This window comes from Panicum virgatum, unplaced genomic scaffold (genome assembly GCF_016808335.1).
Source record: "Panicum virgatum strain AP13 unplaced genomic scaffold, P.virgatum_v5 scaffold_2465, whole genome shotgun sequence".
NCBI lineage: Eukaryota > Viridiplantae > Streptophyta > Magnoliopsida > Poales > Poaceae > Panicum > Panicum virgatum.
This window is the reverse complement of record NW_024376287.1, coordinates 45,679-73,396: the sequence shown is the minus strand read 5'-3', so window position 1 is coordinate 73,396 and position 27,718 is coordinate 45,679. Positions and strand designations below refer to the sequence as shown.

Below are 27,718 nucleotides of genomic sequence, written 5' to 3'. Positions count from 1 at the left end.
AAAGGGTTCTCGGAGTCGGATGAAAGCAAGCAAGGCGGCACACGGTTGGTTTTTATTTCTTTTTTTTATGCCTCAACCCTTCAAGTACAAGCTGTAGTATCTGAACTCACACACAAACTCACACCACCACACTCACGCCCACACGCACACATGCTGTGTGTAAGCTAGACCTACAACCTATACCTAGGAAACTTCACGTGGCTGAGAGGTATCCGAAGTCGACACCAGGCTTCGAACGTGATGGGCACGTCACCCTGACCATTGTGGTGCATCCACGCGTGAGGCAACAGCTACAGTACCTGCAGGAGAAGAAAATGGGGGAAAGCCCCTATGGGAATAGTGAGTTGAGCAGTACTCGAACCCACGACCAGCAGCTCCACCACCCGGAGCACTTGCCAAACGAGCTACGGCTCGTTCCCGGTTGGTTTTATTTCGGTGCAATGCTAAGGATCATGCATGTTGGTCTTTTGGGCCAAGTGACATCGAGTGGGCCGTGAAGAAAATATGGTCATCTCTAGGCCTTGCTCAGCCCGACCTGGATCCACTTGCTCGATCTGTGCCAGGAGGCTCGTCGCCGGGCGCCGGTGCTCGTCGGCGCCTCCGTGGGACGGGGAGCGCTGGCTCCTCCGTGCGGTCGGCCTCCTCGTCGATCTCGCGCCGCACCACCGCCGGTGAGCCCTGATTTTCTCCCTCTCAGAGATATTCGCCGCCCCATGCGGCTCAACCTTTGCGAATACAAAGAAAGAAAACTTCACAACTGTCACGTCATATCATGTTGTGATGCGAGCAGGATGATTTCCTGGTGCGTTGAACTAATAATTCTCTAGGATATTGCTTCATCAGTCATGTCGCACCCGCATTATTGGCTTGACTCTTTTATGGGAATCTCATGTTGGTTATCCGGTCCCCCCCCCCTTATTTTTATTACTATGGGCTCATAGAGGCTGCTCGCTTAAGATGCTTTTGCTAATGGTTAGGGCTCCCTTCATCTGAAAGGAATTAATTTCTAGGGCTATAATATAGCATCATCAGATCAGGTGTTTGTTGTATGTAGTCAGTAATGACTAATGATCTACTGTAATTTTCAGCAGTGCGGTCGGTGTAATGTTAGGTAGCGATAGTTTCGTTGGTGTTTCTTCTGCATATGGTGCATTACCTTGATTGCCTTGCAGTAATTATTTTGTTATTCACCTTTATAAAGAAGAGGTTGCAGTATATGAACAGGAACCAAAATGGTTGAAACAATCTGTTTAATTTTTATTCAATTGTATACTTCGTCAGATTAATCCCTTTTGTGTAGACACAATTATATACCTAGAGTTCTGTCTTGCAGGGTAATCTGATATCTCTGACAGGGAAAGTTCAATTCTGTCAAAGGATTCAACTCTGTGGTTCTTTTTTTTTCCTCTCGAACACGCAGGAGAGCTGCGTATCATCGTATTAATAGAAGAAGAGAGTCATACACAGACCCGAATACACACCCACACTCTATCCCTGCAAGAACTTAATCACCTGTGCTTTTCAAGGAAGACCTGACCACACCATCCACTAAGGCACAACAACACTAGCTGTGTGTAAGGGCAGCCCCTTAGCACCAGCTAAACTCCACAAATGGGCTTCCTCCCTAGCACGGGCAAGAGCCACAGGAATGCTAGGGGCAGCACCGTTGAACACACAATCATTTCTAAGTTTCTAGATGGTCCAAGCACCGAGGATTATGAGGGAGTTCAGGCCCTTTCTTGTATCTCCAATATATGAAAGCTGCCCAATAATATAGAAATATGTATGTATAATGCAAGCATTGGACAACAGCATCTGATCTACATTCAGTTTATAGGTTGTGACAACAAAGAACTTCTGAGACTCTATACTATGGGCTATAGAAAGAGTGGACGATGTAACAAGGTCACAATTCGCAAATTGTTGGTGTCATTAGGTAATGAACTCCCTCTATATCGGGTACTGTTGAAAATACTTATCAATCTTGTATAGAGTGCTCTCTAGTTCGCTGCAGACTAGCTAAATTTCACCCTCCATATTTACATTTGGCTACTCACTCCATAAGATTCTATCTCAACAAAGCTCTTAACAAGTATAATATAGGCAAACTTGTTCACATCAGATGCTGTTGACATACCCAAGAACCATAGCAATCATGAGATTGGGTTTTGAGTCTTGATTCAGACCCATTAAATTTTCTGTTTCAATGTTTCAGCTATTATCAAACAAGTTCTCTATATATCTAGCTCCACTTGGAAATCACATATTCAGTTTCTATCATAAGTATACACCATTCATAGATGGAGGGTTGCGAACTAGTTACTTGATTTAACAGCTCAAACGACATGATGAAATACAATTTTCTGATGCATCTGACTTACTCCACGAATTCTAGACCATCATCTCATCGTGGTGCAGGACCTAGTTGAGTTGATGATCTATTGTCTAACTGTTCCAGCTCAAGCACAGTTTCCTGTCTTGCATCACTTCCTGGTGCATCACTCTGTAAGTCAACACTTGCAGCACTGAGATTAATTGTGTTGCTCGGCGCCGAGCTGTAATATCCCAATACGTGCAGCACATTCAGCTCCATGCACTCCTTGAGTTCCACCACAACGTCAGTCATTGTTGGCCGTTCCCGTGATGGCCACTCTTTGCATTGCAGTGCCAATTCTGCAACTTTCCAGACAGAGTTGACATCATACTCTCCTCCCATCGCCGGGTCAACAATGCTCTCAATGTTACCCATTGAGAGCTTCTGGCGCACCCAATGTGCAATGTGAATGCTCTCAGTGCCAGTAACAGGGACTGCTGGTGGCTGGCCTGTGATGAGCTCCAGTAGCACAACTCCGAAGCTGTACACGTCACTCTTCTCACTAAGCCGGGATGTGTTATAATATTCAGCGTCCAGGTACCCCAGGGTACCTGCTGGTTGTGTTGTGACGTGGGTCCTGAAATCATTGGCAAACTCATAATATTTGGGGGGTCTTGTTCCTAGTGATGAGGAGGTACTATGGTTAAATTTTGGTTGGTGGATTTGATCTAGAACTCATAATATGGATGAATCAAAGTTTGGGGCGATTTTGGGCTCTCTACGCATGAATAGATGCATCGCGGACGGTCCGCGCCTGGTTGGCGGACGGTCCGCCGTTAGGCAGAATCAGCACATGGACGGACAGTCCGCGGCCTTCATGCGGACGGTCCGCCAGTGCACAGAATGGCTGATTCTTGTTCTCTTGTGATGATCTTACTTGGCTTGGATATTATACTTGAATATATGAATCTTATGATTGATTATTGATCTCAGGCCACCCCGGAAGACCCTCAAGGCCACTACTTCCAAAATCAAGAGGGTTGTGTCTTCCAAAAGACAAAGAGACAGTGATGACTCTTATGATGTGGACTACGCTCCCAATCTCAGTGAGATGGATGCAGCATCTTCAGTGGGTGATGTTGGTGATGAATCTTCAGAGGAAGAGACTGAGGAAGTTGAGGATGATGTTACAGATCTCATGGGGCTGGATCTTCCTAGCCGACAGTGGAGTGATGTGAGCTATGCCAATGCTAGAGCAGTGAATCAGTTCAACTTGCCTCGGGACATCAATATCCTCTTCTTCAAAACTGAGGTACAAAAAGATGCTTACTTTGGTCATCTAGTTAAGAAGAATGTATTCAAACATCAGACCATTGACCTATGCTATATGAGATCACAACAAGTCATGTCTGATCTAGTTGATAGATTTGAGCAAATGGGGTTAGTAAATTTTCTGCAGCATAAGTGTGATTGGAATGAAACAGTCATACGTCAGTTCTATGCCACCCTAGAGATCAACATGGTTGAGGAAACATTTTGGTGGACAACTGGCAAGAGAACCTATTATGCTACATTTGCTCAGTTTGCTGAGGCTAATCAGTAGGATTATGATTTCATCACTAGTGAGCAAAGTATGAATGTTGTGTTAGAAAACCCTCTAGATGAGAATGACTACCCCATGTACTATGAGCCTGCACATCTTGGTATTGCTACAAGCTTTGGGACATTCATGGTATGAGGCATCATCATGCTGTGATTAATAAAATTGTCAAAGTCACATTCATGCCTAAGAGTGGCAACAAAGACAAGATTAGAGGGCTCTATTGGAATGTGATATCTCATATCATGAACGGAAATAGAATAAATGTCATTGCTCTTATTATGGATCAGCTTGCAGATTTAAGGCTTAACATGGAGATGAACTTATATTTTGCTCCATATATTATGTCCATCATCAAGGTCAAGTCTAACTTCAGAGGGATATGTGAGAGCAAGCACACTCCTTTCAGGCCATTCAAGAATGACAATGCTTTTCTTTTGAGGCCTTTGACTCCTTTCCCTGGAAATGATATGGATGCTGAAGCACATGGGCAGGATGGTGATGATGATAGTGATAATGATGCTCACATGGGAGCAGCTGTAGCTCAGCATGCCATGCCACCACCACAGTCTCTAGTACAGCAGCAGTGGGCTCCTCCAGCTGGCTACTTTGACCCTTACTTTGCATCCATGCAGGAGAGCATGTCCTCTTAGATTGCGGGGTTGGCTAGCCAGATGCAGAGTCAGATGAACTTCAACTTCCAGAACATGCAGCAGCAGATGTTCTAGCCCATGATGGCTCAGATGTAGGGGGTTCATCAGAGTTTACACTCAGACATAGCAGCTCTTGACTCACGCTTTGAGGATTTGCCTTCTTTTGAGCAGCTTGAGCAGAGGCAGCAGCATCTAGAGCAGCGCTTTGATACTTTCAACACAGCCTTCACCGGGTTTTCTGACCACTTCTACTCAGTGTTTCCGGCTCCAGTGCCGCCTCCAGAGTTCTACTCGCACCAGCCGTTCTACCCACCGCCACCTCCTCCACCGCCGATGGATTGACGCTTTTGGAAATTGATGCCAAAGGGGGAGAAGGAGCTTTGGAGTGCTTGGATCTAGGGGGAGCTCATGGACTTCACATGGAAATCATTCGCTTTCGGCTTCCACTTGCTACTCGTGTTTATTTGTGTTGAACTATTGCATTACATGTTTATGATTTGTGTCTTGCATGAACTCGGTTTGTGATTTGTGGTTGGATTTGAACATTTGGTTTGTAATGTGTGATGAATTATGTTGATTTGTGTTACTCTTATCTACTTATGTTCATCTTGTGGTTGTGAGGTTGTGCTAACTAAGCAAAAATTCATATCATATATATATATATATCTTGTATCTTGTATGCCTCGATTTCCACTTATAGGGGAAACTCCGTCAAAATTTTCAAATTTCATATATATGTGCTGTTGGTATTCATTCAAATTTATATGCACATATCAAGGGGGAGTTCTCTCTACTCATCGAACTTGGTGAATTTATTCATACCATATTCTGAAATTTTCATGAAAAATGAGTAAGTGACCGGATTTGTTGGATAGGTTGATCCACGGATGAAAGAGATTTGGTTGTGAACGTGTGAAGTTTGGAGATGATATGCAAAGCTCGGGCTCAAGACAATGGTATAAAATAGGGCTTTTGTATTTTACCGGTCACAAGGCGTTTAGTGGATGAAAAGTGACCGGATTTGTTGGATAGATAGCCGTACTATCAAGAGGGGTTGTGTACTCGTGGTTGACGGGTCTTTAGTGCCATTTTGCTCAAAATGTCTAGGTGCATACATGAGGGCTAACGACGCTTTGACAAGATTTGAAAAAGAACATGTTTGAGAGCTGACTGCACAAGCGCGGACAGTCCGCTCCCTGGAGTGCGGACGGTCCTCACCCGTACCAGAGAGCATGTTTGGCTCTGGTGGAAATTAGATGTGACTGGCGGACAGTCCGGCCTAGGTGGGTGGACGGTCCGTCGATCTAACTCAAAATATACCAGAGAGGGTGTTTTCTCTGGTTGGGCTAATGATCTGTGCTGCGGACGGTCCGCCCCTGGGGCGCGGACGGTCCGCTGACTATTTGACAATTTGTACCAGAGACATTGTTGTCTCTAGTGGATTTCTAAGGATGAATGGAGGACGGTCCGCTCTTGGAGTGCGGACGGTCCGCCGGCTAATTTCAAAGTTGTACCAGAGACGATGTTCGTCTCTGGTGGTGTGGAACACTTAACTGCGGATGGTTCGCCCCTGGGGCGTGGACGGTCCGCAAGGGCTGTAACGGCTAGTTCTGACACGCATTAAATGCACTCTGACTCACTGGCTTATACCGGCGGACGGTCCGGTTTTTGAACAGCGGACGGTCCGCGACTTCGCAGAAAAGGGTGTAACGGCTAGTTTTTGAGGGGATGTCTATATATACCCAATGCCCGGCCATTGGGTCTCTCTCTTGGCCATTTGGACTACATACTTGATACTATAGAGCTAAGGCATCCCTCTCTCACACACACTTGCTTAGAGATTGCATTCTTGAGAGTGTGAGGGCTTCCTAGTGCATTGCATCAAGAGTTTGAGCTTTGTGGCACTAGGGAAACTTCAAGCAAGCGTCATCGACTTGTTACTCTTGGGAGTTGCCGCTCCCTAGACGGTTTGGAGAAGAGGATTTCGTAGAGCTCCTCCAAGGAGATTGTTGAGGAGCCCCGATTTCGATTGTGAGAGATCTTGTGCTCACCTCACCGGAGTGGTGAAGAGCAACTCTAGTGGAATCGAGGTGTGGAGCGGTTCCTTGATTCAAGCCGGCTCAAGATCAAGAGGTTCTTGATAGAGGAGCGGTTGATTCTTGGAATCCACCTCAACGTGGATTAGGGGTGACCGGCAAGTCATCGACACCACGGGATAAATTTGTGTGTCAAGCTTGGTTACCTCTCCTGCTCACTTTAATTTTTGTTTTTACTTTGAGCAATTTACTTTACTAGAGCTTAATTTGTATCTTGTCACCCTAGGTTGCAAACCCATCTAGAGATAGTAGTAGCAGGACATAGGGCTTTCCTTTGTTACTAATTAAATTTCTCTAGTGTTGTTGGTTTTAGATTTTAAACTGCCTATTCACCCCCCCTCTAGTCGGTGTTCTTGATCCTACACTAGGGCTGTTCAGTTCGAAAATGAGCGAAAATGAGGTGTAAATTAAGGGGTATAGGGGGTATTTATACTCCACACACATAAACTAGCCGTTGTCCAACAGTTATCCAGATACTCTGGGTAAAACTCCGGATACTTCGGGCCTAGAGCTCGGACATTTCAGGCTGAAACCTGGACACTCCGGATTTAGCAGCAGGCTCACTCAAAACTAACTCTTGTAAGATTTTGGAGTGGTTTTTGTGGCTCACTGAGTTTGCATGGATTTCTTTAGCACTAGATCCAAGTCACAACCTGCAGATCAAAATCCCTATTTATAGTACGGCATTCCTATACTCAAATTCAAAATAAAACACTAATCCTTGAGTCAATTCCAAACACCGCTTTTTTATTTCCTTTTTAGGGGGACATGCTTCATCATTTGTGTCACCTGTTCAATCTTAGCACCTACACACATGCTTGATAACCATATTAAATGTACATGTGTTTTGTTGTCAAAAACCAAAAGCCACTTAGGGGCCTAGATATCTTTCAATAATTTAGTCAGTTTGCCTATGAAGAAATGACAAAGTTTGCCTATGAAGAAATGACAAAAGAGAAGAAAAGAATGGAAAAGAATATGTGGAGTGCTATTTTACTAATCTATTTTGTGAAACCAGTGTTCTTTTGTGAATATATGGATTTGAAGTAATATTTGCTCAACGCTACTGAGAACCAATGTTGTTTCCTGAATTTTCCCGTCATCGTGTAGAGCCGCCGGAGGCCAGGCGAACAGAGAATGAACCTACGCTATTGACGTGAGTGTGAATGGTGCAGATTCATTCGCCATGTGAGCCCCACATTCCAATTGAGCACATGTGATCCTCAACCAAATGATCCGAAACTTTTAAAAAAAATTATGATCTTTCTGAAAGGGCGAATATAGTTTTAAGTCACCATACAAGTGGAGATGCATTCACCTTACACTACCAGCAAAGTTTATGTGCCTATTTGATTGCTGAAGGACCAAGAATTTTTGATTCAATCGGTGACACTACCATGAGCTTACATATGCATAGCACCATAAGTATGAATACTTCATGCATCAGAATTTTGATAGTTAATCTTGAATTAAAGGAGAGCACCCGATAATACAGATGATCCAACAAAGGGTGTATGAGTACGAGCAAATAGAAAGTATATGTACCATGTACACCATACAATTGTCAATTGTATAGAGTGGGGGGGGGGGATCAACTAAGAGACACTAGCCCTCCAGAAAACTTGTGTGCAAGCGGCATCCGTGGTCATCCATTACTTTTGGAAATCATTTTTAGAGATGATGGGGGTTAAAAGAAGAGTAAATTTCACCGGCGGGCCTCGAACTTGTTCCGCGTTCTCATCCCGATCCCGGTACTTGCAAAACATCCATTCAGCACCTTAAACTTGCTATATCGTGTCACCGCCGGTCCAAACTGCCTCCCCGAGCCGAGCGCCTCTCTCGCTCATCTCCTCCCTCCTGCCGCCGGCCATACTCGATCCACGCGCGCGGGAGCAGGCGCCGAGGTGAGCAGCAGCCACCAGCCTCTGCTCCACGGCGGTGATGGCCTCGGACAGCAGCTGGTTCGCGGCCGGCGGCGGTCTCCTGTACGCCGGCTGAGCTCTCCCCCGCGCGGCCAGCGGCCCTCACCGGCCAGCTGCAGAGCTTGCCCACGCGGCCGGCATGGCGCGGCCAGCGGCACTCTCCCGCACGCCGGCAGAGCGGGCTCAGCGCAGATGGAAAGCCCCGCGCGGCCGTCAGCCCTCACCCGCCAGCTGCAGAGCTTGCCCACGCGGCCAGCGCGGCGTGTCCGGTGGCACTAGCCCGCACGCCGGCGGAGCACGCCCGCGCGGCCGGAGGAGCTCGCCGACGCAGCCGGCTCGGCGTGGCCCGCAACGCTTCCCTGCACGCCACCGGCAGAGCGCTCCCTCGCTCGCGGCCACCGGCATCTCGCGCTGCTCCTACCTATGGTCGCGGCTGGCCCAATTCGTTGCAACAGAGCTCGATTCCACCATGCGGGACTTCAATTCAATCGCAGCGGATGTCGATTTGAGCATGAAATCTTGGCTTGGTCGATTGAGGTCCGGAGGACCATGTCACCGCTGCGCCATCCACAACCAGCAAGCGATTCTACCACTTCTGCCTGCTGCTGCTACTCTCAGGCAGCCCCATCGCCGCCGCCGCCGCCGCTGCTACTCCCAGGTGCCAGTGCGGGGCGTGCGGAGGCCGGCGCTAGCGCTATTGCGGGCGGAGGAGGCCAGCGCCGGTCGGGCGGAACCGAAGCTGCGCGGCCATGTTGGGCGGGCGGGCAGCCAGCGGCGACGGCAAGCTCCTCTGGCCGCGAACCCGCTGCTGTCCGAGGCACTACGCCACATACGATGGTCGACGATGAACGTGCACGCATGGGCATGCCTTGATGCTGCGGGCGAACATGCATGAATAGCCCGGAAGAACTCCTCGTACTCGGCGGCGCCGCCGGACTTGCCCTGCACCTCCACGACTACCAGCTTCGGCGTGAGCTCGTAGATCTCCACGGCCACCACCAGCGCGCCGTGCTCTCCCTCACGCGTCCCTTCCATGTTGACCGACCCGTCGTCCAGCTCGCGCACCACCAGGCCGGCCCCCTCTAGCGCCGCCAGGATCTGCTCCACTGGCGCCGCCGACATGAACCGCGCCGCCGCCGGATGGTGGTGCTTCTGCTCCGGGCCGTGGTAGCTGCTGTCCGAGGCCGTCGCCGCCGCGGAGCAGAGGCTGGTGGCCACTGCTCACCTCAGCGCCTGCTCCCGCGTGCGTGGATCGAGGATGGCCAACAGCGGGTGGGAGGGGATGAGCGAGAGAGGCGCTCGGCTCGGGGAGGCAGTTTGGACCGGCAGTGACACGATATAGCAAGTTTAAGGTGCTGAATGGACATTTTGCAAGTATCGGGACCTGCATGAGAACACGCGGCAAATTAGAGGACCGCCGGTGAAATTTACTCTTAAAAGAATTAGAAACAAAAATATTGCTTTGTCTTTGTTTTTATTTTTGCTGTACTTGTAGCACTAGTTACTTTATATCATGGTTCTACCTAAATGAATTAGGGGAATCATATTTGGAGAACACCGACTTTTGATCAATTTCCCCTTGCTTGTTTGTTCAATTGTTCTAGGCTGCCAACTAGGTTTTTCCATTATTTAAAGGAAACAACATTTTTGGGATGTTTATTTCACAATTTCTAATAGGTATTCAGATGCATTTTAAAATTAATTGCCTTTTGTCAATGTTGTTGGGATCACATTATTATTGAACTAACAATTCAATCTATTCATTATAATAAATACAATCAAGTATCCTCATAAATTAATATGGAAATCCTGAATATGAAGCATAAAGAATGCTATATACTATAGAGTTAGTCGGTAATTGACTAAACAAAATAATTCTAATTTGTTAGATCATTATTTTTATGGCCCAAATTATAGGAAAAAATAATTAGATAGGGTGCTCCTTAAACTCAGGGTGCCCCATTGGGTCAAATGGGATAGGACATGAGCACACCCCCCTCGCCCGCACCCATAGTGAATTGGCCCCTATTTCTCTTTTCTCTCCTATACCCTCATTCATCAGGTTCCAATTTCTAAGATTATGAATTGCATTAATTTTCTTAAAGAAAATAAAAATAAATTTTATTTATAATCATAACTCAAGTTGGCTAATTTTGACTAATAGACTTCAAAATAAAAACCTTCGAACTTTTTAAGTCATCTCTAAACTATTTTTTCATCTTATCTCGAACAAATTTACTTTTATTCCGTATTCTAATCTAATTCTATTGTTGAGATGGTTGAAAATCATGTTTACTTGTTCCGAAATATTTTATCTTTAATTTGTGAATTCTTGGGTTTGCCATCACTATGTGTGGATTACAAAAATCACTTAAGGAGGGTCCTTCAGTGAGAAGAAGACGCTCGTCCTAATGGTTTTTGAAATGAGAATCACAATTCCATTGTTCCTTTCACGAAGAACCTAAACTACAATGATATATTAGAGAAAATTATGTCAAAACTCATTGAAGACACATGTTATTAAGAAGAAATACCTTGAAGGCATCCTCATCCGGCATGTCGTCTCAAATGTATATGAAGAAAAAAAAATCTTCTAGCAACTTATAGAACGGTGAGACCCTTATTCCAACCTATTGGTGCACGAAACTTGAAGACCTTACAAAATAGAAAAAAATGAATTGTTATAGAAGCTATACAAATGCATAATATTTTGAGTAGTTAATTTTACAAAACTACCATGGATTTCTTCATAGGGTGGCCCCATTGGGTTAGAGGGAATGGGGGCATGAGCCCCTTGCCTCCAAAGTATTCTTTTTTGGTACTTGATTCGTACACACATACAAAATTCTATTATTGAGATGGTTGAAAATCATGTTTACTTGTTCCGGAATCTTTTATCTTTAATTTGTGAATTCTTGGGTTTGACTTCGCTATGTGTGGATTAGAAAAATCATCTGAGGAGGGTCCTTCAGTGAGAAAAAATCACCTGAGGAGGGTCCTTCAGTGAGAAGACGACCGTCCTACTGGTTTTTGAAATGAGAATCACAATTCCATTGTTCCTTTCACGGAGAACCTAAACTACAAAGATATATTAGAGAAAATTATGTCAAAACTCATTGAAGGCACATGTTACTAAGAAGAAATACCTTGAAGGCATCCTCATCCAGCATGTCGTCTCAAATGTATATGAAGAAAAAAAATCTCCTAGCAACATATAGAACAGTGAGACCCTTATTCCAATCTATTGGTGCACGAAACTTGAAGACCTTACAAAATAGAAAAAATGAATTGGTATAGAAGCTATACAAATGCTTAATATTTTGAGTAGTTAATTTACAAAACTACCATGGCATTCTTCATAGGGTGGCCCCAATGGGTTAGAGGGAAGGGGGGCATGAGCCCCCTGCCTCCAAAGTGGATTGACCCTTGATTCGTACACACATACGAAATTCTATTGTTGAGATGGTTGAAAATCATGTTTACTTGTTTCGGAATCTTTTATCTTCAATTTGTGAATTCTTGGGTTTGCCATCGCTATGTGTGGATTAGAAAAATCACCTGAGGAGGGTCCTTCAGTGAGAAGAAGACGCCCATCCTACTGGTTTTTGAAATGAGAATCACAATTACATTGTTCCTTTCACGGAGAATGTAAACTACAAAGATATATTAGAGAAAATTATGTCAAAACTCATTGAAGACACACGTTATTAAGAAGAAATACTTTGAAGGCATCCTCATCCAGCATGTCGTCTCCAATGTATATGAAGAAAAAAATCTTCTAGCAACTTACAGGATGGTGAGACCCTTGTTCCAATCTATTGGTGCACGAAACTTGAAGACCTTACAAAATAGAAAAAATGAATTGGTATAGGAGCTATACAAATGCATAATATTTTGAGTAGTTAATTTTACAAAACTATCATGGCATTTTTCATAGGGTGGCCCCATTGGGTTAGAGGGAAGGGGGGCATGAGCACCCTGCCTCCAAAGTGGATTGGCCCTTGATTCTTTTTTGGTACTTGATTCGTACACACATATGAAGTACACTCATCACATAGCTCAAGGTGCGCTACACATGAGGTGGAAATGTATAAAACTCGATATTGGATTGAAAATTAACCCAAATCCAAACCAAAATCAAAACTAAACCCCACGACCCACTTAATCTAATCCTTTTATTACATTTATAAGACTAGATAGATCAAGATTGCTAAACTTCCAATCAAATTGATAGTTGCTAGAAAAAATTAGCCTATGCATGTACATCATTTAACAATTGTTACAACTCCCTTATGCTGAATACTACAAACATCATAGGCACATTTTAAGGATAACTAGTTTAAGCGCTTACACATTTGATTTTTCTTATTAAGAATAATATAATGTGTAACGATTCATTGGAATTGGGTGCTCAGTGAAGAAGGATTTCTGAAGTGGCCATGATCGTGACAAAGAATGATCCCATGCATGAGCAAATCGGAGATGGTATGAGCAAACTCGTACGTGGTGGGTAAAGAGCAACAATGCAACTACATTTCACAGCTAGAGACGGTTCTATTTATTATCCCAAAGGCCCTTCCAGCGAAGCCTTTTCGATTTTGCTATAGGTTGTTCTGACATCAAGCGTAGTATTACGTAGTAATCCTGAGTTATTTTATTGAGGTGGATCATCAAGCCACTCATAGCCGTAGAAAGCTTAATTTGTTTCAAAGCGAGCTAGGCATCTTAAAAGTTTCAGAAGCACATATAGAACTCCTTTGAATAAACTTATATTTGTGATGAGAAGAATATACATGATCATCCTAGCCGTGTCAACAATTGCTAGTTGCCACAAAGATACAGCATTAAGTCAACTAATATGTGAAAAAGTTAACTTACATAAATATCAATAATGAAATAAATGACATCTGCTCTAAAGGCTATTTAGTTTTTTAGATTTAACAAACATCAATATAGGTAAACTCAGTTCTGTTCAACTTGATTCATTCGTGAAGAGATGAATAAGTCTATGCTATGCCAACTTGGATGATCAAGGAAAACCATCACCCATTTTATAGAATCTTGCATTTATGGTATCCAAAAATTATTGTAGTCTTGTTGAAATTGAATTTTTGGATAAAGCTTGAAGTGTACACCGGATTTTCTTTTTGGCACTGCTTGACCCGGTGGAGCCTGGCAGTTGACAATTATGCCCCTGCCTTGGGCTTAGCGCGATAGCATCTTACAAGTTAGCGCAGCCACCAATCTATAATATTTATAGGTAGTGTTTATGCTGCCATATCATGAAGGCACCACCTTTATAAACTACACTATACAACTCATGATATCTCTATGTGGATCTCTATTATACCCACTCTCTCTCCTCCACCTATCATATTTGTTGTACTTCTATCGTAAAGACACCATCACTACTAGAAAATGGGCCTTGGGCACCGGCTGAGAAAGGCCAAAGGCACCGGTTTCCCAACCGGTGCCCCGCAACCGCGACCATTGGCCTCTACTTAAGACACCGGGTTTTTCAACCGGTGCCTTAGGCCTCCATTGGTACCGGTTGGAAATACCAGCCGGTACCAAAGAAGCTGCCTCGCTGACGTAAGGTGGCAGCCCCTTTGGTACCGGTTGGTATTTCCAACCGGTACCAATGACATTTTCCCTTTTTTTTCCCAAATCCAGTTTTGTTTGTTCTATTTATTACTGTTTATTCTTTTATAATTGCTAAACGCACTCAAGCTCTACAGTACTCTACGTTCATTGGTTGTTCGTGTTCGTTTTCAGAGAATATTTGAAACTAACTAAAAGTGAAATGCGAGCATATAATTAAGCTAATTACATGAACTAATATATTTACAAATTTACAAACATCAAGGCATAATGTTTAAAAATATTTACAAATGTACAAGTCATGTTAGCCGTCCAACTACTAGTCCCCTCAGGATGTCGATGAAAGTTCTCTATCGATTTGACCGTCGTGGTAGAACTCGCCTCTAGGATCCAAGATCTCGTTCAAAATGAATCCGGCGAGCTGATCGCACACGGCGTTGATCCGATCAGTAGAGTAACATTCATCCCCCATTTGAGACATCTATCATTTAGGAAAAAAGCATTAACATTCTGTGCGTTAGTACAATTATGAAAATATACTAGTGAACGGTTTGGACGTACTCTCGTTTCTTCATCAGTAGCCTTCCTGCATGGAGTCATGATGTGCAAGTAGTCGCATACGTAGTACCCGCACCAATCAGTTCCTTGTTGTTGTCTCGCACACTTAAGGAGAAACAAATAAATTACTCAATTTAGAACAATTTGGGATTATATACTTAACTAGACAAATCTTTATGAATGACCATACCGGATAATCCATGTTGACGTTCAGTTCGGGCCTCCATTGACCACATCCTTTGTTATTTTTCACAAATTTTTTCCAAACCCTACGCTCAAAGTTAAGTTTGATATTCAGGAATTGTTATTAACAGAAAAAAGATTTGATTGTGCAAACTGAACTTACCTGTTCAAGGGGTCTATGATATGTTGGATTGCGGAATATGGATTTCTCATTGAGTCAAAGACTATAAGATTGCCGGTCTCTACGGAAAGTATGAGTAAAATCCAATGATAACTGCAGATATAGATAGGATATATACATAACTGTATTAGACAACTTAGAATTTATTTAGTAATATAACAGAGGTTTGAGTCGATCAAGGCTTACCCAAAGTTGTATGGTATGAATATATAGGATTTGTAACTTTGCCTAGTCAACGAATCGTACATGTTTTCGCACGTTTCCTTGTAACTTTCGTTGATCAATTTCTGGTTGACTAGCAAAGGAGACATGAAGCCGATCTGATGGTGCCATCCATGTTTTCGGCTTCTTTGGATCTCCTGTCTAAACGATGCAATACAAATTTTATAATGCACACATATAATTATGTTCTTGTTAACAAAAAGTATTAATGTAGAGGTAAGTGATACTTACAAAACCCAAATGGTGATGATAGAGGCGTCGAGGGCTTGTCGATGGTAAATGTGATATAAATTTTGGAAGTACACCCAGAAGTCGTCCTCCCCGCGGAAGAAATCATGGTCACGATACTTGACTCCAAACATTTTTCCTTCGTCTTTTGCCATTCGCAGGTACCATCTATGCAAATTGAACATCAACGTGCCTAGACTTTTCTCCTCTTCCTCAGTGACAAACGGTTTTCCATGCTGGAATGGAGTAATAGTGCGAGCGATAGGGATTTTTGCCTCCACATGCCCCGTTGCCTCCTCTAGCGTTAATCCAGTTTCAGAAAGAAATATTGCGGCCTGTAGGTCCGCCTGGAGTTGTACGTCCGTCAGGTGTAGGAGTGGCAACCCTAGCACCCGGAGGGGCTCGAGTTCTTTTTGTTGTGTGCCAAGCTGAGGAATGGTCTTGCCACATTTTTTCTTCAGATTTCTCACCTTGTGTGCCTTTGTCAGAGTACGATCATAGTCCGAGGGTAAGCTTTTCGGTTTTGGTGGGTTGTCTAGGTTTGCGAGAAGCTTTTTCCCTAGTTCTAGAGGTACATTTTCCCTCGGCGGGGGGACTTTAGGCTTCAATTATTCTTTTATATATCGAGCAGTCTCCTCTTCCAACTCCTCAGCGGTTTTCTCGTAGGTTAATTGTCTTTCGACCATTTTCTGCTTCTTCTTTGAGGGTCCAGCCGCTGGGAGGGATGCTGTCTTTTTCTTTCCCTTTTCTAGTGTAGGAGGAGTTGGAGTACTCGTGGCCCTTTGCGCCGGCGGAGACGGTGGTGAAGGAGGTGGTAGTGGGGACGGCGGTGAGGTAGGCCGCGGAGACGGGCGATCGGTCTGCACGGGAGCCGTTGTGCTTGCAGTAAGTTTGATGTCGGCCTTGTGCCATAGAACGACCCCGTGCAGTGCGTCTCCCAATGTCTTCTCTCCATCCCCTCCAACGAAGTCGAGCTTAAGATCCTCATTGTTTCCAACTATCTGCTCGACTGTGACGGAGGTGTAGCCAGGAGGTATCGGCCTTCCATGAATTGTAGTAGAAGGATTCAGGGGCATGGCTGACCCGTATGCGACATGAATGGATATATTTCTTGCTCGCACATGAAGCTCGCACGGTGTCGGCATGGTGACATCATCCACTGGATACCTCTGGTCATCTACCGCCATTGGCTCAATCTGGGGTTGATGTTCCGCTTGTACATCGGGCGCCGCCGTGGATGCACAGCTGCTGCGTCGCTGAGAGGCCGGGCTTATCACAACATCCGGGTGCGACCGAGCAGTGCCCCTTTGGCTCAGAGCTAGCTGCACTGCCTCATTGACCCTGGCGTCCATCTGAGATTCCAAGGACGCAACCTTCTCGTTCATCTTTTCTTCTATGGCACGAAGTTTCTCTTCCTGTTCGGCTTTGCTCTTTCGGTGAGTCTTGTAAGAGGGATCTCCGGCCCAAGCAACTTTTCATGGGACCACGCCGATGCCGCGGGCTCGTCCAGGGTGTTCCGGATTCTTTAATGCCCTTGTTAGCTCATCATTCTCCCTTTGAGCATGGAATGTTCCTTGTTGAGTCTCATCTATTGCAGCGACTAGTTCGCGGGACACTTCTTGCATATGCTCGGGCACGACCAAACTTCCATCCAACTAGTTTAGTGTCACGCCATTAGCAAATAACCACCACTTGGATCTATCCAGCCAATCCCAAGTCGTCGGCCTGATGCCTCTATCTATAAGGTCCTGCTCCATCTTCTGCCATTTTTTAACTGACTTCTTGTACCCGCCAGCCCCAAGGTGGTGGCTGTACTTCTTATTTGCAGCATTCACCTTGGCTTGTTCGGATTTTTTTTGGGCTTCCTCTGATAGTTTGTATTGTTTGAACTCCTCCCAGTATGGTTTAACCTGAGGAAGATCGTCCCAGTTCGGCTCCTTATCCTTCTTGATGTAATTGGTGTACAACTTCTTCTTGAAAGTTGCAAAGGCAAGGGCCATCTTTCTCAAGGCACATTTCTTCACAAGTTCTTGGTCAACTCCTTCAGAAAGAGTGAACATATCCTTGAGTTCTACCCATAGCATTTCCTTCTGATGTGTAGGCACGGCGTGTTGCTGTTCTTCGGGTTTGGTCGTTTTCCATAGTCTTGTGGTGATCGGAATTCTTGCCCGAACAATAACCCCACATTGGTTGACAAATTTTGTGTTAGCATCCTCTGGAGCACTTGGACAGCCCTCTGCGTCCACTTCTCTGACGACCTGTCTTCCCTCCATTTTCTTGGTTGGCCGGCGTCTCCCTTTTGACTGGCTCAACGAAGTCGATGCGGAGGTCGACTAAATTACAGAAAAGATATGTTAATCGCAAAACTAATCTACTAAAGACACCATGCATATAGTTTTAAGATTCGCACTAGAACATGCTGCTGTTGATTGGGCGGCGGCGCAAAGTCATCATCTTCTTCATCGGCATCTCCAGACATATTCAGGAACGAATCAGCTGTCCGAGCATCTTCTTCAGCGATTGGCTGGGTGGTGTTGGTCCTCGTATCTTTGTCTATTGCGTCCAACATGTATTGCCCGGCGGCCTGCTCATCACCGAAGGGGTCCATCCTTAACTGAAACCGTAACAATGTGTTAGAGTATGTGTCCATCCTTAAATGAAGTAGGAGAATTCAATTCTTTGAACGAATATGCGTGTTTGAGAGAGAGAGTGTGTGTGTATGTTAGAGGGATAGAGAAAGAGAGAGAGAGTTAGTGTGTGTGTGTGTGTCTGTGTGTGTTAGTGTGAGTGTGTGTGTGTGTGTGTGTGTGTGTGTGTGTGTGTGTTAGTGTGAGTGTGTGTGTGTGTGTGTGTCGTGGAATGGGGTCGAGGAACCGGTTCGAGGAACGGGGTTGAGAGTTGAGGGTCGAGGAACCGGGTTGAGGGTCGAGGTCTAGAGTTGAGGGTCGAGGGATGGCGAATGCGTGAGTTAGAGAGCGAATACGAAATTACTCATCGTCGTTACTCATCGTCGTTACTCGTCGTCGTTACACGAGTTACATGATAAATACATGAGTTACAAAAATACATGATAAATACATAAATACAAGCATTATTCACTCTCTATTTAAATACATGTTATACTTGCCTTCCTCAAACTGCTCCTGCTGCTCAAACTGCTCAGAAGATGGCTGCTCCGGGTACTGGTACTGGGGCTACTGATCAGATGGATCAACGTCTTCTCACGAACACATGGCCAAAAACAATACACAACATAAACATACATGCAAACAATAGCAAAAACTAAGAAACAGTACAACAATACATGAAAACAGCAACCAAAACTATGCTAGAACTATTCTACGCGTTACAACGATCGCGTGGACACAAAGAACGCCTAAAATGGAGCTAGAACGTGAAAACTTCGCTTAAAACAAGGTCTAGGGGATTTTCTGCAAGAAAAACTAAGTTTCTAGGGGTTTTTTCTGCAAAACCAGGGACCTATACATAATTAAAGGGTAGACACGGGGGTTAGGATGCAAAAAGACCAGGGGCCACGGTTGGGTGGACCGTGGGTTAAATTTTAAAGAAGATCAGGGTCTAAAACGTAAAAGCAGGGGCGGATTTGGAAATACTTTTCAACTAGCATGGACTGCGGGTTTATTTTGAAGAAGCTGAGGAGATCTTTAGCAAAACACGTGGGCGCTGACCGTTATCCGCCTGGATTGACTCGGGCACGGGTGTTTCCTGCCGTTGGATCAAGATCGGGCGGCTGAGATCGGTTGGGCGCACGGGGCGGCGGCGCGAGTCACCGGAGACGACGCTGCCGCGGCAGAGGCTCACCGGAGATGGCCGAACTCGGCCCTCCGGGGGTCAAATCGACCGGGCTTTGTGTCTATGATGGACTACGTGGCATGCGTGATCCACCTATGGCCTGTGCGGGGCTAGGGAAGGCTCGGGGCGGCGGGTTCGACGGCGGTGGCAGCTTTGCGCGGCGGCGCTCGCCGGGGCGTACGCGCTGGGCGGCTTTGGCGCTCGGATCCGGGCGCAAAAGGATGGCGGGGGCTTGGGGGACTTACCGAGGCTCGAAATCGAGCAAGGCGGCCGTGCAGGGGCGGTGGCGTCGAAGGCGAGCGGCGAGGGCGGTGCGGTGCCCGTGGACGAGTCGATGCAGGGGTCCTCTAGGACTCTTGGCTCCACGGGAAGCTTCGGGGTCGAGCTGCGAAGCCGGTGGAGGGGTCAGGGAGGTCGGAATCGCGCCGGCGACGTTGAATTTCACGGGCGGAGCACTTACCGGCGGCTAGAGCGGAGGAGGGGTGGGGGCCACCAGCGCGGGCGGACGACGCCAGACCGAGTGCAGAGAGGAAGAGGCGGCGGCGTGACAATGTGGCAGCGGCGGCACGACTATGCGATGGTGCGCGCGCGGAGATGGAGGGTGGCGGCGGTCGACCGGAGGAATGGAGGAGCAGTGGAGAATTGGGAGGAAGAAGGCAACGGGTTTATACCCCTGGCCAAAGGTACCGGGTCAAAAATTCAGCCGGTACCTATGTACGCCTTAGGTACCGGTTGTATCTCCAACCGGTGCCTTAGGCGAGACTTAGGTACCGGTTCTCCGCACACCCGGTGCCTTAGGGCCCAACGGGCGGGAAATGAAAAGCCCCTATGGTACCGGGTGGATTAACAAAACCGGTACCTTAGGCCTTTTGCAGTTCACTTTTCAATCTTCTTTGACCCCCTTTGAACGGAATTCGTCAGTATCTCAATGGTAACTCGCGGAAATTTGGGCTTCGCGGCCACGGTTCGACTCCCGCGCGACGCCCCACTTTTTTTTTACCCAAATAGGACCCTAAGGTACCGGTTGGATTTTCCAACCGGTACCAAAGGTTATCTTTTCTTTTCCCCTTTCTTTTTCTTTTGTAAATCTATTAATTGCCTCATAATTCGTAATAAATCTGATATTTGCATAATAAATCTGATAATTGCCTAGAAAATCAGATAATTATCTAATAATTTAAATAATTGTCTAATAGTTAAAATAATTGTCTAATAAATTTGTTATTTGCTCAATAAATTTATTAACTGCCTAGTAAATCATTCAACTAAGAAAATATTAACTATGGTTTTAGGTGTACAATAATAAATCATTTAAATGTACACTAATTTTAATTACTACATAATAAATCATTTAGGTGCATAACTAATTATTTTAATTACATAATAAATCAAATAATTGCATAAGAAATCTAATAATGTTCACAGAAAATATCACAAAACATAATCATTCAACTAAGGGAATATTAACAATGGTTCGCTTTACAATCGTCCCTTCATTATGATCATGACGTGCGTACGGAGCCTCCTCTTCGGCTAAAAGAATACTTGTGTCAACCTCCACTGCGAACGGAGTCATATCTTCAACCTTATTGTATTCTTCTTCATCTGTGACATCGTCGACTCCCACAATTTTTCTTTTTCCTGCCAGAACAATATGGCGCTTTGCCTCATCTCCGGCACCTACAAAACTTGATTTATTCCTAGACTTGTCCTTTCTCGTTTTGCTAGACATGTCCTGCACATAGAAAACTTGAGTGACATCTTTAGCTAGGACGAATGGTTCGTCTCGATAGCCAAGCTCTTTGAGGTCTACCGTTGTCATTCCGTACTCGTCGATATCGACACCTTTTCATGTGAGTTTAACCCATTGACAACGAAATAGAGGTATCTTCAACGGCCCATAGTCGAGTTCCCAGATCTCTTCAATGTAACCAAAATATGAGTTCGTTTGGCCACTAGAGTTGGTGGCATCTATACGGACACCACTATTTTGATTGGTGCTCTTGTTATCTTGGGCTCTTGTATAAAATGTGTAACCATTAATTTCATATCCTTGGTATATCAGGATTGAATTTGCCGGACCCCTGGCCAGCCAAGCTAGCTGCTCATGAATTTGATCGTTGGCCATGACTTCCTTCTGCAACCAGGTGGCGAATGTATCGTTATGATGTTTTGTAATCCATGTCTCAGACTTCAAAGGGTATATACTTCGCACAATTTGCATGTGCTCCTCCATGTATGGAGCCACAAAGGCTGATTGTTGCAGAACTGTGAGATGTGCTTTGCTCAACGTGGCATGATCTGTGGCATTTACTGATTTTCTTCCAAGTGTGCCCTTTCCAATCAGCCGCCCCTCATGACGTGATACTGGAATCCCAATTGGGCAGAGTTCTTCCACATAGTCAACACAAAATTCAATGACCTCCTCTGTGACGTAACCCTTCGCAATGCTTCCTTCTGGACGAGCCCGATTACGAACGTATTTCTTTAGTACTGCAAAGTATCGTTCAAAAGGGAACATATTATGAAGGAAAACAGGACCGAGAATACCAATCTCTTTGACCAGGTGAACTAGAAGATACGTCATAATATTGAAGAATGATGGAGGAAATATCATTTCAAGACTGACTAAACTTTGGACAACATCCTCTTGTAGCCTGCTTAAACTCGATGGATCGATTGCCTTCTGAGAAATTGTGTTGAGAAATGCGCATAGCTTTATGATTGTTGCTCGAACATTAGATGGTAGAATACCTCTAAGTGCAATTGGAATCAATTGCGTCATCAACACGTGACAGTTATGGGACTTTACGTGTGCGAATTTCTTCTCTTTCAAGTTCAGTAGCCTCTTTATATTCGAAGAGTAGCCTGATGGGACCTTGATACTGTTCAAACAGTCGAACATACTTTGCTTCTCTTCCTTACTAAGAGTGTAGCACGCAGGACCTAGATAATGACGTCCTTTATCCCTTTTTTCTGGATGTAGGGCGGCCCGTTGTTTCATACGTTGAAGATCTTGCCGCGCTTCCAATGTATCCTTTGCCTTACCGTAGACACCAAGGAAACCTAGAAGGGTCACACAAAGATTTTTTGTTAGGTGCATCACATCAATTGCGTGGCGGACGTCTAAGACTTCCCAATAAGGTAACTCCCAAAAAATACTCTTCTTCTTCCACATAGGTGCACGTCCGTCATCACTCTGCACTGATTTGCTGTTGGGTCCTTTTCCGAATACTACTTTTATATCCTTGACAATTTCAAACACCATTTTCCCACAACGGTGCCTAGGCTTGGTACGATGATCTGCCTTTCCATCGTAGTGAGCATGCCTCCTCCTTAATGGGTGCTTGATCGGAAGAAATCGACGATGACCCATATACACGATCTTCCTACAGTGCTTGAGGTACATGCTGTCGGTTTCTTCTAAACAATGGGTGCATGCCCTATAACCCTTATTGGATTATCCGGAGAGGTTACTTAGTGCTGGCCAATCGTTGGTGGTTACGAAAAGCAATGCACACATGTTAAAATGATCCTCTGCGTGCGCATCCCACATACGAACACCCTCATCTTTCCACAACAATAGAAGATCCTCAATCAGTGGTTTCAGATACACATCTATATCGTTACCGGGTTGCTTCGGGCCGGGGATAAGCACCGGCATCATAATGAATTTCCGCTTCATACACAACCAGAGAGGAAGGTTGTATATACAGAGTGTTACAGGCCAGGTACTATGACCACTGCTCTGCTCACCGAAAGGATTCATGCCATCCGTACTTAAGCCGAACCTTATATTCCTCACTTCATTTGCAAATGTTGGGAATGTTCTGTCCACTTTTCTCCACTGCGACCCATCAGCGGGGTGTCTCAACATATTGTCTTGCTTACGTTCTTCTTTGTGCCATCGCATCAATTTAGCATTCGTTTTGTTCATGAACAAACATTTCAGACGTGGTATTAGAGGAAAATACCACATCACCTTGGCAGGCACCCTCTTCTTGACACGCATCCCCTCAACGTCGCCTGGATCATCTCGAGGGATCTTATACCGGCATGCGTTGCATACAGGGCATGAATCCAAATTTTCATACTCACCTCGATATAGGATGCAGTCATTAGGACAAGCATGTATCTTCTGTGCCTCTAATCCTAAAGGACAAACAACTTTTTTTGCCTCGTATGTTATCTCCGGCAAGGTGTTACCCTCATGGAGTAAGTTTTTAATAAGTTTCTGCAACTCCTCGAATCCCTTGTCAGACAAACCATTTGATGCCTTCCATTGCAATAATTCCAATGTGGTACCCAACTTCTTTTGGTCTTGTTTGCAATCAGGGTACAACAATATTCTGTAGTCCTCCAACATACGCTTCAGATCTCTCGATTCCTTTTCTGTTTCGCAACCTTCCTCAGCTTCGCGCAGCATCTGACCAAGATCATCTTCTACAACGTATCCTTCAGTATCTTCTTCAGGCTCACCCATTGCAGTGTCGTTGAAAAAGGAATTATAATTGGCTGCAAAGTCAGGAATCCTGTCCTCTTCTTCTACATTATTATCCAGCTCAATTCCTCTTTCGCCATGCTTGGTCCAAACATAGTAGTTCAGCATGAAACTACTATTGAACAAGTGACTATGGATGGTTCTTGATGATGAGTAATCCTTCTCATTCTTACAGAATTTGCATGGACAATGAACGAAACCGTCATACTTGTGTTTCTCGGCCGCTTCTATGAATTCATGCACGCCATCAATGAACTCCTTTGAACGCCGATCGGCCATGTACATCCATTGCCGACTCATCTAGGTCCACAATATATTTATATACATCATTGTAGTGTACAAATAATACATTCATACTATATTAAATTTGAATTCAAATATATAATTGATAATGCTTATAACTATAATAAATAGATACTATTCACTTATCAAATAAATTAAATGATAACTGCTTCTAAAAACCAATTGCTAAGTTATGGAGAAAAATAACTAACCTTTTTTGAAGAAAAAAAATCGCCTCCCCTCCCCTCACTCAGCTGCCATGAACAGTGAGTTCACGGCAGCTTGGAGGGGGGAGGGGTTGGGGTATTTATAGGCGTGGCTCAAAGGCACCGGTTGGTGCTCAACAACCGGTGCCAAACAAAAGGCATAGGCACCGGTTGATGTTACTAACCGATGCCTTTGTTGTGGGCAGGTGGCGGCACCGGCCATGGCAAAATCCGGTGCCATTGTCCACCCTTTAGGCACCGGTTGGTTCCACCAACCGGTACCTATTCCTCCATGTGCTTTTGGTACCGGTTGGTGGCACTAACCGGTTTCTATATTGAAGTTTTGGTACCGGGTGATGCTTTAACCCGGTACCAAACACCTTACCTTTGATCGCCGCTGGCCAAAGGTACCAGCTGTTTTTGCAGCCGGTACTGATGCGTGGCATTAGTACCGATTGCAACAGCAGCTGGTACCTTTGGCCAGGACCTTTGGCCTGTTTTCTAGTAGTGCATCCTTTCCCAATGCATAATTTGACAGTGTCCAGCCCATAGATTTTCATGTTGAAACTGGATGATCCGATCTCTCTCTCTCCATTCTCTTTCATTTATCATAGTGCCACATAGGCTAAAAAGTTCATGAAAGTTTTTAATTAATAATATGAATACTATTACATACAGATGGTTGGGAATGCCCTTGTACAGCAGAAGTAAGGATTGGGACCTGACCATAATTCAAAACTCTGAGCTTTGTCAATTTCTCTTGGTCGAACGAGGAATGAATACCATCCCTCCACAAGTCCACGTAATCCCACAAGACCACTATGCACTATCCCAATTCGGGGTAGCATGGTCTTTCTCAAAAATCTTGAGGCCTGCAGCAATTTCTAGTCAAAGGAAGTAGGTAAAATCACAATAAACTCACGGACACTTACCTTGATGGCAAAAAGAACATGGGAGTAGAATTGGGCGTGAGTAAACGAAATTGCTCATATTTGCAGTGGCATTAGTATATATAAAAATCTGCATTCCCCCCACCGATATCCTTAGCATATGTTATGGACTGGCTGCATTTTTCACTTGAGGTAAGAATGGCGAAGCCTTTGCTCTGTCTCGCGTTCTTCTGCGCCTCCCTGTGCTGGTTCGCCGCCTCCGCGGCCGGCCTCCGTCTCGAGCTCGTCCACATCGACGCCAAGGACAGCCGCACCGGCGAGGAGCGCGTGCGCCGCGCCATCGAGCGCACCCACCGCCGCCTGGCGTCCATGGGCGTGGTGGCCGCGCCCGTCCGCTGGTCGGAGACGCAGTACATCACCGAGTACCTCATCGGGGACCCGCCGCAGCGCGCCGAGGCCATCGTCGACACCGGCAGCGACCTCATCTGGACGCAGTGCGCCGCCTGCCGCCCCGGCTGCTTCGGCCAGTACCTCCCCCATTACAACACCTCCCGCTCGCGCACCGCCCAGGCCGTGCCGTGCGACGGCGCCGCGTGCGCCGTCGTCAGCCCGGAGACCCGGTGCAGCACGCTCGGCGGCAGCGGGGCGTGCACCGTCGCCGTCAGCTACGGCGCCGGCGACATCGTGGGGCTCCTGGGAACCGAGGTGTTCACGTTCCGGTCGGAGAAGGTGAGCCTCGCGTTCGGGTGCGTCACCGCGTCGAGGCTCACGCCGGGCTCCCTGGACGGCGCGTCCGGCATCATCGGGCTCGGCCGCGGCGCGCTCTCGCTGGTCCCCAGGTCGGCGACACCAAGTTCTCTTACTGCCTCACGCCCTACTTCCGCGACGCCGTCCACCCGAGCCACCTGTTCGTCGCCGCGTCCGCCGGCCTGAACGGCGACGCGCCGGTGACATCCGTGCCGTTCGCCAAGAACCCCAAGGAGTACCCCTTCAGCTCGTTCTACTACCTGCCCCTGGTCGGGATGAGCGTGGGCAGCGCCAGGCTCGCCATCGCCGCGGCGGCGTTCGGCCTCCGCCAGGTCGCGACGGGGGTATGGGCCGGCGGCGTGGTGATCGACTCCGGCACCCCGTTCACGAGCCTCGTCGACGAAGCCTACCATTCAGAACGAGCGTCGCGCGGGGAGACGCCGGCACGGTGGTGCCGCCGGAGAACTACTGGGTGCCCGTGGACACGGCCACGGAATGCATGGTGCTGTTCAACGCCGCGGCGCGGCCGGGCGCGACACTGCCGATGAACGAGACGACCATCATCGGCAACTACATGCAGCAGGACATGCACCTGCTCTACGACCTCGGCAATGGCGTGCTCTCCTTCCAGCCGGCGGACTGCAGCTCCATGTAATTCGTGCATTATTGTGCACGAACGTACGTGTTTATGTGTGCCCAACTGCCCATGCATATCATATATGTGCGAGGGGAAGAGTTTATCGTCTCACTACGGGACACCGCCCTTTTGCCGTGTGCCAGGGGCACACGGCGAAGCCCTTAAAACCGACAGCAAAAGGTTTGCCGTGTGCCACACACGGCAAATGGCACACAGCAACCAGCCTCATTTTATTTTTTTGCTTCGAAATTTTTGTTTAATTAGTGTTTCAAATATTGTTTAATTAGTGTTTCAACTAGTGTAGTCAATAAGTAATAATTAAAAAATATATCGTTCATTTCGTGCAAGAATAAATATTTCTTGTTTCATTATCACATGCGGATTAAATGTACTATTTCATGCTATTTGAATCCGATATGTACCAACTGAATCACCATTACGTGTTTAACTAAAATTTGTTCACAACAATATAAATATCACAAAAAAAAATCACTCAACCTTTTTTGTTCTATGATTGCACTGAAAAAATCATTATTTCATGCAGTTACATCTCCATTGCAATGTATATCACATGTTATTATTTAATGGGGAAAAAATATAAAAAATAACAAATGAATCTAAAAAATAATGAAATTTTGGCACGAAAGATTCTAAGATTGTGTATTGTATGTACAAAATTTTTTGAAGTCAACACCCAATTCGACTATCACTTTCACTTCAAATATCAACATCTCATTCTCAACTCTATAGATCTTCTTTGAAGATACTTCGGTTTATAAGGAGTACAAGTGATAACTTGTGCTAAACATTTTTAAATTTTTTCCATAGCCTCCACTTATAAAATCATGATACCATAACAAATCTTATATTTTTCAGAGAAAGTTTGCCTTTTATAGAATTTTAAAACAGTTGGGCCACATGGTTCATGGGATGGCTCATGAGCAAATTTTTCAAATTTTGCATCAATTTTTTAGATAAGGGCTCACATGGGACTTCATGATGTTAACATCATTTTTTTGCTTCATTATTACTTTATTTAGAATTATTGCAGTTCAAAATTTACTTATTCTCTAATATTTCTTTA

General features: G+C 45.5%; 1 long non-coding RNA gene and 1 pseudogene across 1 annotated transcript; both read left to right on the top strand.

Moving 5' to 3' along the window:
* The first annotated feature begins 530 nt into the window (after window positions 1-530).
* On the top strand, window positions 531-1,705 carry LOC120694053. Its single transcript, XR_005683315.1, has 2 exons — window positions 531-671; window positions 1,334-1,705. It is a non-coding gene; the product is annotated as an uncharacterized LOC120694053 (long non-coding RNA).
* A 23,743-nt stretch (window positions 1,706-25,448) lies between these two features.
* LOC120694052 lies at window positions 25,449-26,850 on the top strand (annotated as a pseudogene).
* Window positions 26,851-27,718: the final 868 nt, after the last annotated feature.